Source organism: Oncorhynchus keta, chromosome 2 (assembly GCF_023373465.1).
Source record: "Oncorhynchus keta strain PuntledgeMale-10-30-2019 chromosome 2, Oket_V2, whole genome shotgun sequence".
In the NCBI taxonomy this organism is placed as follows: Eukaryota; Metazoa; Chordata; class Actinopteri; order Salmoniformes; family Salmonidae; genus Oncorhynchus; species Oncorhynchus keta.
The window spans coordinates 20410729-20423723 of record NC_068422.1 but is presented as its reverse complement, the minus strand read 5'-3'; the positions used below and the strand labels follow the sequence as shown (position 1 = coordinate 20423723).

General features: G+C 43.0%; 1 protein-coding gene across 4 annotated transcripts in view; it reads right to left on the bottom strand.

The window, feature by feature from the left end:
* The window catches only part of LOC118361047 (RNA binding protein fox-1 homolog 3-like), an 886398-nt gene extending 875554 nt beyond the window's left edge, over positions 1 to 10844 (bottom strand). For 3 of the 4 annotated variants that reach the window (XM_052473504.1, XM_052473533.1, XM_052473513.1), the window contains exon 1: positions 10514 to 10844. The gene's annotated coding sequence lies outside the window, so the exon portion shown is untranslated. Of the gene's footprint in view, positions 1 to 9609; positions 9679 to 10513 lie in introns of all 4 variants that reach the window. The other variant, XM_052473505.1, reaches the window with a different exon arrangement.
* Between the last annotated feature and the right edge of the window lie 2151 nt (positions 10845 to 12995).

Below are 12995 nucleotides of genomic sequence, written 5' to 3'. Positions count from 1 at the left end.
TTAAAAATCCTACAATGTGATTTTCTGGATTTTTTTCTCATTTTGTCTGTCATAGTTGAAGTGTACCTGTGATGAACATTACAGGCCTCTCTCTTCTTTTAAGTGGGAGAACTTGCACAATTGGTGGCTGACTAAATACTTTTTTGCCCCACTTGTATATTAGCAGTTTGTATATAATCTGTCTAATCAATTACTTAGATTAAACATTTAATTGAAATATACAACAAATAATTAATCCTAGGCAGTGTCTGTTGTCTGAACATACAGCAAGATTGACTTTGAAATAGCATGTCTGTCCATGTCCTGAAGATGCCAGAAAATGCCCTCAAATCTGGCCATGAGGGACAACAGTAAGTTCTGTTAACATCAAATAGGCTTGGGTTTTGCTAAAACATAATCCCATTAAACTGGATCCGATATTTGCGTGTTCAATCCCAATGGTATACATTTTTTTCTATAACCTTTGAATGACCAAAACGTCACCATGTCATTCCCTGACCATAGAGAGACGTTTATTATCTGTGTTGGTTGGAGCGTGATAGTGACTAGGCTTGGTCATCTAGGTGATTAAATGATTTTATGTTGGCCTGGCATGGTGTGGTTCCCAATCAGAGAGAGCTGTTTATCGTTGTCTCTGAGTGGGGATCATATTTAGGTAGCCATTATCCCCATTGTGTTTTGTGGGATCTTGTCTACAGTTAGTTGCCTGTGTGCACACCAGTAGCTTCACGTTTCATTTGGTAGTTTGTTGTTTTTGTTCGGTGTTCAGTTATTAAAGGATAATGTACGCCTACCATGCTGGTCCAATCATTACGACGATCGTGACACACCCATAATAGTTTTACACTAGAAAATGCTCAGAATTTAAGAAATGGTATTTTTTCTCTCATCTCTAACCATCAGGAAGCTTGAAAGAATAGGCTGAGTGGGGGGGGTTATTCATGAGCTTGCCTTGACTGACTGCTCCTTGTGGTCGTTGCCAGGTAACAAGCTAAACAATTGGCCACATGTCATTAATGACGAGGTAAACAATGGGCAACATGTCATTCCGAGCATAAATAGTATGCCTCAACCCATTTTCTCTGCAAAATGCTCCCATGGTCAACAGATCATGGACTGTTGAATATCAGACAAACAGCAGCAATACCCAATTGGAATTCTATTGTTTTGTACCTAATTACAGAACACAGTTCACTTATACACTTCTTCACAAGAATTAGTAAATCAACTTAGAAGCTTAGACATAAGGGAATGTACAGTGCCTTCAGACAGCATTCATGCCCCTTGACTTAATTTACATGTTGATGTTTCAGCCAAATTTAAAACGTTTTTCTCACGCATAATATTCCATAATGACAAAGTGAAAATATGTTTTTTCAAATGTTTTGCCACAAATGATTGAAAATGAAATACAGAAATAATTTACGTAGGTATTCACACCCCTGAGTCAATACTTTGTAGAAACACCTTTGGCAGAGATTACAGCTGTTAGTTTTTCTGGGTAAATCTCGAAGAGCTTTCCACACCTGGATTGTGAAACATTTGCACATTATTCTTTTTAAAATTGTTCAAGCTCTAAATTGTTTTTTTGATCATTGCAAGACAAATATTTCCATGTCTTGCCATAGATTTTCAAGTAGAATTAAGACAAAACTGTAACTCGGCCACCCAGGCATATTCACTGTCTTCTTGGTAAGCAACTCCAGTGTAGATTTGGTCTTGTGTTTTAGATTATTGTCCTGCTGAAAGTTGAATTAACCTGCAAGTGGGTGGTGGACGGTAGACTGAACCAGGTTTTCCTCTAGGATTTTGCCGGTGCTTAGCTCCATTCTGTTTCTTTTTTTTATCCTGAAAAACTCCCAGTCCTTAACGATTACAAGCATACCCATAACATGATGCAGTCACCACTATGCTTGAAGATGTGGAGAGTGGTACTCAGTAATGTGTTGTATTGAATTTACCCTAAACATAACACTTTGTATTTAGGACAAAAAGTGTATTACCTTGCCACATTGTTTGTCACGACTTCCGCCGAGGTTGGCTCTCCTGCCCGTTCAGGCGGTGCTCGGCGGTCGTCGTCACCGTCCTACTAGCCACTACCGATCCCTTTTCGTGTATCTGTTGGTTTTGTCTGATTGGTTTCACCTGTGTGTTGTTTAGTTAATTAGTGTCTGTATATAATGTAGGTTGTCCCGCCCTTGTTTTGTGCGGGATTGTTTATTTTGTCATTCATTTCGTCTGTCTGTGTTTTTTGTGTTTCTTGTTCTCCGGTTAGTCTGTTATCCTGTGTTGGATAATTTCACCCTGTGTGTATTTGGGTTGACCGTGTTTATTTTTTTCACCGGAGAATAAACCTTATATATCTGCTCTCTGCGCCTGATTCCACCCACCTTGATTAGACGTGACAGAATCCCGCACCACCATGGAATCAGCAGGAGCAGCAGCGTCTCCTCTCCCATCGATGGAAGAGAGCGTCCTCCATCATACCAGCGTGCTTCACCGGATTGGTTCTGCTATGGACCAAATGATGGAGAGAATGGATCGATGGGAGAGGAGTGGCCTCCCCACCTCATCTCTAGGAACCCCTTCTCCAGCACCTCCTGTTTCTGCGACCACATCTGGCTCTGGGGCTCTTCTGCTGACACTCCCACGGGAGTTTGACGGATCGGCGGCTGGGTGCCAGGTTTTCCTCCTTCAGCTGGAACTATACCTGGCTACCGTGCGTCCTGCTCCCTCTGGAGAGGAGAGCGTGTGCGCCCTCGTCTCCTGCTTGACTGGGCGAGCCCTCGAGTGGGCCAACGCAGTGTGGAATGGTCCGGACTCGGCTAAGGATAATTACCCAGAGTTCACCCGCCGATTCCGAGCTGTTTTTGACCATCCACCCGAGGGTCGGGCGGCGGGTGAACGGCTTTTTCACCTGCGTCAGGAGAAGAGGAGCGTACAGGATTTTGCCCTAGAGTTTAGGACTTTGGCAGCAGGAGCAGGATGGAACGACAGGGCCTTGATTGATCATTTTAGATGTCGTCTCAGGGAGGACGTCCGCAGGGACTTTAAATGTGTAAAATATTTATATTCTGTACAAGCTTCCTTCTTTTTTTTGACTATGTCAATTAGGTTAGTATTGTATAGTAACTAAACATGTTGCTGATCCATCCTCAGTTTTCTCATATCACAGCCATTAAACTCTGTAACTATTTTAAAGTCACCATTGGCCTCATGGTGAAATACCTGAGCAGTTTCCTTCCTCTCCGGCAGCTAAGTCAGGAAGGACGCCTGTATCTTTGTAGTGAATGGGTGTATTGACACACTATCAAAAGTGTAATTAATAACTTCACCATGCTCAAAGGGATATTCATTGCCTCTTTTTTTTGGTCCCCTTCTTAGCGAGGCATTGGACAACCTCCCTGGTCTTTGTTATTGAATCTGTGTTTGAAATTTACTGCTCGACTGAAGGACCTTACAATTATCTGTATGTGTGGGGTACAGAGATGAGCTAGTCATTAAAAAAACATGTTAAACACTAATATTGCACACAGAGTCCATGCAACTTATTATATGAACTCATTTAGACTTGCCATAATAAAGGGGTTGAATAGTTATTGACTCAAGACATTTCAGCTTTTCCTTTTTAATTAATTTTTACAAATTCCGAAAAACATTAATTACACTTTGACATTATGGGTTATTGTGTGTAGACCAGTGACAAAAAAATCTATATTGAATCAATTTTAAATCCAGGCTGTAACACAACTAAATGTGTAAAAAGTAATGGGGTGTGAATACTTTCTGAAGGCACTGTACATAAAAACAGCATACAATAAGTGTACTGGTCAATTTATTGATGCCTCTTCATTAGCAATATAGCTGACAATATGTTCCGAATTGCATATATTGATCAGACATTTATTTTAAATTTTACAATAGGCCAGCATAGCCTAAATATTTGTCAAAATGAACACTCTTCACAAATAATGGTGAGACATCATTTGACAGAAAAATATATATCACAGCCTAATATACAGTGCATTCGGAAAGTTTTCAGACCCCTTTTTCCAAAATGTTTTATTACATCCTTATTCAAAAACGGATTCAATTGTGTTTTTCCCCATCACCAATCTGCACACAATACCCCATAATAACAAAGAAAAAATTGTGTTTTATATTTTTTTGCGAAAGAAAATAACATAAATATCACATTTACAATTATTCAGGTCAATTACTCTGTACTTTGTTGAAGCACCTTTGGCAGCGATTACAGCCTTAAGTCGTATTGGGTATGACAATACAAGCATGACACACCTGTATTTGGGGAGTTTCTCCCATTCTTTTCTGAAGATCCTCTCAAGCTCTTTCAGGTTGGATGGAGAGGGTCGCTGCACAGCTATTTTCAGGTCTCAACAGAGATGTCTGATCGGGTTCAAGTCATGGCTCTGGCTGGGCCACTCAAGGACATTCAGAGACTTGTCCCGAAGCCACTCCTGCATTATCTTGGCTGTGTACTTAGGGTCATTTTCCTGTTGGAAGGTGAACCTTCGCCACAGTCTGAAGTCCTGAGCCTCTGGAGCAGGCTTTCATCAAGGATCTCTCTGTACTTCATTCCGTTCATCTTTCCCTCCATCCTGTCTCCCAGTCCCTGCCGTAGAAAAGTATCCCCACAACATGATGCTGCCATCCACATTATTCATCTTAGGGATGGTGCCAGGTTTCCTCCAGACGTGACGATAGGCATTCAGGATAAAGAGTTCAATATTGGTTTTATCAGATCAGAGAATCTTCTTTCTCATGGTCTGAGAATCCTTTAGGTGCCTTTTGGCAAACTCCAAGGGGGCTGTCATGTGCCTTTTCCTGAGGAGTGGCTTCCGTCTGGCCACCCTACCAAAAAGGACTGATTGTTAGAGTGCTGCACAGAAGGTTGTCCTTCTGGAAGGTTCTCCAATCTCCACAGAGGAACTCTGGAGCTCTGTCAGAATTACCATCATGTTCTTGGTCACCTCCCTGACCAAGGCCCATCTCCTCCAATTGCTTAGTTTGTCCTGGCGGCCAGGTCTAGGAAGAGTCTTGGTGGTTCCAAACATTGTCCATTTAAGAATTATGGAGGCCACTGTGTTCTTGGTGACCTTCAATGCTGTAGATTTCTGTAGATTTGTTTTGGTACCCTTCCCCATATCTCTCCATTGAGCTCTATGGACAATTCCTTTGACCTCATGGCTTGGTTTTTGCACTGACATGCACTGTCAACTGTAGGGCCTTATATAGACAGGTGTATGCCTATCCAAATCATGTCCAATCAATTGAATTTACCATAGGTGGACTTCAATCAAGTTGTAGAAACATCTCAAGGATCATCAATGGAAACAGGAAGCACCTGAGCTCAATTTTGTGTCTGAATACTTATGTAAATAAGGTATTTCTGTTTATTATTTTTTATAAATTAGCACAAAAAAAAGACACTAAAAACCTGTTTTTGCTTTGTCATTATGGGGTACTTTGTGTAGATTGATGAGGATTTGTTTTTTATTTCACCCATTTTAGAATAAGGCTGTAACGTAACAAAATGTCGAAAAAGTGAAGGGGTCAGAATACTTACCAAATGAAATGTAGGCACACGGACACCCTACAATGTGCAGGACCCCATCAGAACACTTTTTTTTTTACTATAAGCCTAATAGTCTACTAGGTACACCACCCCGTTCTTGAAAATGTTTCGCTACTACAAACAGTGAGTCCCTTGGCAGTGGCTTGTTATATAAAGCAGGCAGACAGGCATCAAGGCATTAAGTTACTGTTCAATTGAATGTTAGAATGGGCAAAATGAGTTACCTAAGTGTCTTTGAGCATGCTATGACCGTCGGTGCCAGGCCTGACATTTCCAGTATTTCAGAAACCTGGGATTTTCACGCATGACAGTGTCTAGGGGTTACCGAGAATGGTGCGACAAACAAAAAACATCCAGTCAGCGGCAGTCCTGTGGGTAAAAAAAACCTTGTTGATGACAGAAAAAAGGAGAACAGTGGTGTGTAGAACGGCATCTCAGAAGGCACAACTCATCCATTCTTTTCACGGATGGGCTATTGCAGCAGATGAGCTCACCGGGTTCTACTCCTATCAGCTAAAAACAAAAAGAAGTGGCTCCAGTGTGCACACGATCAATTGAGGAGTGGAGAAACATTGCCTGGTCCAATGAATCCCGGTTCCCATCCTGCCTGGTGTCAACGGTATAGGCTGGGAGCGGTGTTGTAATGGCGTGGGGATTGACCCATGTACCCTGCTTCAATCAAGCAGGCTTCAGTCACCCACTTAGCATCAGTCATCCCCAAGACTGAAGCAGGAGACAAATCCAGAAATTGCCTCTTCCTTGTTAGGCCTATCACACTGGACAGAAAAGGGTCCTGGGATGGACAGCTAGCACAGCCTCCCCACATACGGCGCTGGATCAAGGTGACCTCGTTGAAGTGTAAGGATTTGGAAAGTGAAATACTAATAACCCCCTCCCTAATCATCATGATTAGCCCCAATGACAAAAGCTGCATCAACTGTAAGACAACAACCCACACACTCGAATGGCAAAATACGATTTTCAGGGGTGATTTACAAATACTATACACACCACAAAAAAAACACATAGTGACTATCAGGTTTATTACAGAAAATATATAATTCACAAGTCAAAAGCAGCCACAGTCACAGTTGCATTATCTCATGTTAGCCCCCAGATCCCCCCCAAATGTTGGCTACCGTGTCAGACTCATCAAACTCTGATACTTACGTTACGGTCAGCACTTGCAAGATTCACTGTCAATGAAGGTACAGCATCCGTCTTCAGGATTAGCTTCCCGGCAATACCCATTGAATGTTCTCCCTAGTTAATAAAGCAACTTCATTCCAAATGTGCACTGCACAGACGCGACATGATTGTAATTTCCGGTGCAGCCTGTCCACTCTAAATGAAAGCAGCCACTGCTGTCTGATGTCTTCATTCTTCAGAAAATAGCATAAGGTTAAATTTACACTATGGTATCCAGTCACAATACCGTGTGCATTTGCCGGCAGTCTGGTAAATAGCTTGCTAGCTAACAGTGTTGCAATTGCATGCAACAAGGTCAGAAACACTTTTAAACATTTCATTTCTTATTTCTTTCTTTTTTAGAAGCTAACGTATATAGTCTAATTCCATTCCTCTCTCTACTTAGAACTGTGTCTTTTCACTGTAATTACAAGCTACTTAACACTACTGCAATGTTCTGCTTCCTGGCTAAAGTAAGAGCCTCCAGGGGATATGGCTCCCAGTGTTACTGTCCTCACTGAGACAGGCAAACACTCTCTCATCCCATCAAACACACCTGCGCTCACACACACACACACACACACACACACACACACACACACACACACACACACACACACACACACACACACACACACACACACACACACACACACACACACACACACACACACACACACACACACACACACACACACACACACACACACACACACACACACACACACACACACACACACACACACACACACACACACACACACACACACACACACACACACACACACACACACACACACACTTCCTGGAACAGATGAAAACTAAAAGGTATCTTCACAAGCTCTCATTTCCATTGCTCAAACCTCAAACTCATATCACATATAGAAAATAATTTTTACGTGAACAGACACAGAAATTCCCTGTTGTGTAGGAATACAGAGAATACGGGACAAATACTGATAATTATGGGGAAAAATTCAGAGAAATAGGCCTACAGAGAAAATCCCTGCATAAGCTTCAGACATGCTGTCTACCACCCTCCCCATATAAGCCCAGAATCTACCCACAAACACTGCACACACAAACCCCTGCAGACACACTCTCCTGAAGACATATAGATCATACACACCCGCAAAATGCCGAACACTGCAGGTGCACTCCCACAGATACACACACCCCTGCTTACACACTCACATGCAAACACAAACACTCCAGCAGATACACACAACCCTGCTTACACACTCACATGCAAACACAAACACTCCAGCAGATACACACACACTACTTGAAGACAATACATTCCTGCTCACAAACACACTTTCTTGAGGAAACGTTTGTACTTTCACGATACTAGAACATTAAACATGGTTTGGTACTAGAATGTATGTTACTTTTGGTACTTTTGTCAAATGTGTCTCATGTCGTCTACTGATTGTCCCCTTGTAGCACGAGAGCACCGTGCCTGCTCCCCTTACTCATTGCTAGCTCTAGCCTGTCCTTAGGAAACACCGCAATCACTGGGAGTCTGGGCTGCATCACCACTTACACTGCACAGAAGTTAAGATACTTGAATAATGCTACACAGCATGTAGAGATGTTGAATCTACTAATTACTGTTCCCAAAACAATGTTCAGTTCGGAACACAATTATGCAAGAAGATACCTCTTCCAGCTTTGTAGGCTAACGTTCCTTGCTAGCTTACAGCTGAAGCCAACCCTCGTACCTTGTTTGCGATAATATGCAAACCATAAAGGAACATTTTGCTCATAACAAAGCTGATTGCGACCACAAACGTTATTCATTCACTTCGTCTCCCCCGCCTCACGTCTCTCCCAGTCAATATCATCCATGCTCAAGCCTGGAACAGACTTTGTGTGTGAATGATGTCATTCGTCTTAAAGAGACAGCACACACTTTTATAAAATAAAAATTACTTATTCTATGCAAATGTTGTTGATCAGTACAATACAATAAGTCCAAAATGTAAGGTAAACAGATTGTTTTTCATCTGTTGCCATGTGAAATCAGACAAAACAAACTCAATAAACTCAATGCATGAGCACACTCCTATTGAATATGTCCCCGCTGACAAGCTAAAGGCCCATATAGGTTTTTCTGTGGGACGTTGGTCTGGAAAGACAGAATGTCACAAATCACTATATGTATTTAGCTCTCCAAAGAATCTATTCCTAATCTATTCAAATGGACTTGATTGAACACACAGAAAATACACATCCTGTCACGCTTAGTATGTGTACCACACACACACAGGAAATGCATTCACACATACCATACTTGGCTATGACAGACAAAGAATTCTGAGTTGTAAAAAGTAATCAGGAATGGTAATATCGTCTTTCACTCTATTTCGCTATCTCTCTCTCGCTCTTTCTCTCTCGCTCTAACTCTCACTCCTCTCTGCTGTCCTCAGCGTCAACGCAGCACTCTATATCTTATCCCTTCCCTACCTCCCTCCCTCGCCACCATCCATCTATATTTTACAAAAGAGAAGCGAAAAGCTGAAATGAATAAATCTTATCTTACTGTGAAGTCTGTGTGCTACACTGGTGATTCCACAAATCAGACGCTTCACTTCGGGGAGGAGAGGGATATAGGTTAGTGTAGCCACAGAGAGATACCGCTCAGGCGAACAAAATAGCTAGTGTTGTTTCCCATAATAAAACAGACAATACTAGACACTTCAATATGCCTCTTCACCAACTGTAAGGCCGTAGAATCACTAGAGAGCCCCTGAAACTAAGTCTCACACTGACTCATATTCACACACACATTGTGTATTTCATGTCGGTCCTAGACCCTTTACCTTGGTCCCGGTCTTGTGTCTGTTTCTGACCTTGTCGTTGGATCTCTGAGACCTCTTCACATTGATACCCTGAGTAGACACACACACACACAGTCCAGTGTTGTCTCAGTAAAAATGTTTACATACTGTGTGACCAAGTGTACCTACATCCATGAAAATACCACTTTTCCACCAAACAGCATGAAATCAACTCACATAATTACTCTGTACATAATTCTGTAGGAGAATGTCATACCTTTGATTGCATACCTGTGTGTGTGTGTGTGTGTGTGTGTGTGTGTGTGTGTGTGTGTGTGTGTGTGTGTGTGTGTGTGTGTGTGTGTGTGTGTGTGTGTGTGTGTGTGTGTGTGTGTGTGTGCGTGTGCGCGTGCGTGTGTGTGTGCGCGTGCGCGTGTGCGTGTGCGTGTGTGTGTGCGTGCGTGTTTGCGGGTGCATGTGTGAGGTGTGTGCACAAATGCGTACAGTGTAGGATGTACATTGCATTAACGTGTGATGGCCGGTGATTCACACAGTTTTACCCTACTGTATTATCGTGATGAAATGTGTTTGAATATGAGACGTTTATTTACATCTGTGTGTGTCTGAGTTCATATGCAATCGCACTTGTATAAACTTGTAAATGTGGGTACTATGTCTGTATTGCTGTAAGTATGAATAGCATGTGTGACCAGTCTTTCCCATGCTTCTCTGTGTGTTCAGTAATCACTGTATATGCTCTACTGTATGTCTACAGCGTGTGTACAGTGTGTGTGTGTACAGTGTGTCTGTGTGTGTACAGTGTGTGTCATCCCTCCATAAGAAACACAACTAGTCCAGTACAGTAGTTACCGATTCCTCCATTGTAAGAGAGTGAGAGAAGAGGATAGAAAATAATTGGCATGCGATAGAAAAAAAGAGTACTCACAGTCAGTTGTAGTCTCAAGGTTCTCTCTCTTCTCTCTCTGTCCTGTTACTGACTGCTGGCTGTCACTCTGCTGGCATTCTGTCTCTGTCTCCGTCTTTATCTCTCTCTCTCTCCGCTGCTATCCCTGCACTGGACACACACACAGTCACACACTCCTCCGCCACCAAAGGAAGTGTTCAGAGCAAGAGAACGAAGGAGAGCGAGTGATGGAGAAAGCGAGTAAGCGAGAGGAGCGAGTGAGCGAAAGAGAGAGAGAGGAGGAGGATGAAGAGGAGGAAAAGGGAGGGCTGTGTGTGTGTGAAGTGATCTGTTAGCCAGTGTGTGATTGGGGCAGAGCGGATTCAGAGGCTCTACTGTTGCTAGCGTGTCTCAGTAGCGTGGGTCTAGTGTGCTGTGTTTGTATGTGAGCGCTCACAAATTGCTCGGAGCCAGCACGGTACAAGAAACACACACACACCAACACAAGCAGACTCTGGATTCAGCGCTGACACAGAGAGAGGGGGAGTGAAAAAGATATAAAGAATGAGGCGCTCACACACACGCCTGTTCTGGTTGGCACTCGTTGAACGAGGGATGGAGAGAGAGAGGAGGAGGACGAGGAGACGAGAGAGAGAGAGAGAGAGAGAGAGAGAGAGAGAGAGAGAGAGAGAGAGAGAGAGAGAGAGAGAGCACTGACCTGGTGCCAGTTTGATATGTGTGCTTCAATGGGACCCAACGCAACACACACTGACATGTAACGAGCCACGGAGGATAGACAGACAGAGGCATCTCTCGCTCCACTCCTAATTTACGCCATTCTCTCCATCCCCCCTTCCTCTCTTCATTTACAAATAAATAGTTTTTAGTCTTTCGGCGGCATCATCACGTATGTGGAGTCCAATGTTGTGAGTTCATAGCAGATTGAGGCAGGTTGGATGGCCCTGTCGCTGCACTGCCTTCTCCCCAGCCCTCTCTCTCTCTCCTCGATACGAGACACTGCACTCCACCAGATTCAATTAAAAGTGAGATTAGCAATTACCCAGCGCTCATGACCTAACACTGATCCAATGTAGCTCTGCTTGGCTGCCTTCCCCACTCTGCTCGGACTGCTACTTCCCTCAGGGATCAGACTGTCATGAGGTGTCTTACTGACTCTGAAGATTTGTTTTTCACCCCAGAGTGTGTGTCGGGTGTGGGGGGTATTAGTGTGTGTGTGAACATGTTTAAATATTCTTGTGGGGACCACAAGAATAGTAAACCATCAAAAAGTTGACCAACTGGGGACATTTTGTTGGTCCCAACAAGGTCAAATGCTACTTCTGAGGGGTTTAGGGTTAAGGTTGGAATTAGTGTTAGGGTTATAATTAGGTTTAGGGTTAGGAGATAGGGTTAGTTTTAGGGCTAGGGTTAGGAACTAAGGTTAGGTTTAGGATTAAGGTAAGGGTTAGGGAAAAAAATATTTTGAATGGGACTGAATTGTGTGTCCCCACAAGAATAGCTGTTCAAGATGTGTGTGTGTGTGTGTGTCTGTGTGTGTGTGTATGTGTGTGTGTGTGTGTGTGTGTGTGTGTAAAATTTGATATAGTAGCCTAAACCTATCGCTGTTAAATTGAACTGGGTGAATGGAATATGAATGAGAGAGTGTGTGTGTGTGTGTGTGTGTGTGTGTGTGTGTGTGTGTGTGTGTGTGTGTGTGTGTGTGTGTGTGTGTGTGTGTGTGTGTGTGTGTGTGTGTGTGTGTGTGTGTGTGTGTGTGTGTGTGCGTGTGAAGGGGTCCCTTGCATGTTCTATCACAGCCAGCCACCTCCATCCTCCACCCAGATAGGCTGACATGAGACACATCCAAGCCTACCTGATTGCTCCCTCACACCCCTGGTCCCCTGGAGGTTCCATGCAGTAACTACTACTCAACACCTCCATACAGCTTAATTCATTCATACCTGGAGGGACAGGGATGGCCTTTTAGTGTGTGCTCCAAATGCCACCCTATTCCCTATATAGTGCAGTACTTTGACCAGGCCCATATCCCCTTACAAAGTGTCATGACGTTGGCCTGTGGGTAAGGTTTATAACCCCCCCATAAATACTCTTCTCCCTTTCCTCTCTTGACTCTACTGAAGGACTCTTGAAAAGCCTTTGTTAAACATAGAGAGTCGGGGAACATAAAAAGGTGGGGGGAAAGGAACCATATTTCGGTAATCCAACTAGTTGAAAATATACATTTGTACTTAATGAATATGATCTCAGTTCGGTTGTCATCTGAGACGTTCTTATTAATGATAGGATGACATAAACTGTATCTTGGAAAGTCTACACACAGATTCACATGGAATTGTTATGCAATTTAAATGTTTAAATATCAAACTATTTGTGAAAAGATTAAATGTAATTTTAGCTTCCAAGTGAGAGAATTGGGTTTTCATAAGGTTAAAGCTCTGCTCCATCTGTGGCCCGCCCCTGTGAAGAGACATTGGTTATAAACTATGAAACACAACCTTCTCTC